This window comes from Propithecus coquereli, unplaced genomic scaffold, assembly GCF_000956105.1.
Source record: "Propithecus coquereli isolate 6110/MARCELLA unplaced genomic scaffold, Pcoq_1.0 Scaffold59, whole genome shotgun sequence".
NCBI classification, from domain to species: Eukaryota; Metazoa; Chordata; class Mammalia; order Primates; family Indriidae; genus Propithecus; species Propithecus coquereli.
In genome coordinates, this window is record NW_012151840.1 from 4172709 (window position 1) to 4173246 (window position 538).

Genomic DNA, 538 nt, shown 5'->3' on the forward strand with positions numbered 1-538 from the left:
ATAGCTTGTGTCCCCTTTTCATTCAGTTCAAGGAATCTTTTGATTTCCATCTTCATTTTATCATTGACCCAAGAATTTTTCAGGAGCAGGTTGTTTAATTTCATGACTTTATGTAGATTTGAGAGTTTTTCTTGGAATTGATTTCTAGTTTTATTCCACTGTGGTCTGAGAAAACACATGGTACGATTTTGATTTTTAAAAACTTGTTGACCCACTTTTTGTGGCCTAAGATATTATCAATCTAGGAGAATGTCCCATGTGCTGATGAGAAGAATGCATATTCAGTAGTTTTTGAGTGGAATGTTCTACAAATGTCTGTTAGGTCCATTTGTTCTAGAGTCCTATTTAAGTCCAGTGTTTATTTTTTATTTTCTGTTTCGATTATCTGTCCAGCTCTGACAGTGGGGTGTTGAAGTCCTCAGCAATTAAAATGGCACTATTTATTTCTTTGTTTAGCTCTACTAAAATTTGCTTTATGTATCTGGGAGTTCCTGTGTTAGGTGCATACATATTCAGGATTGTTATATCTTTTTGTTGA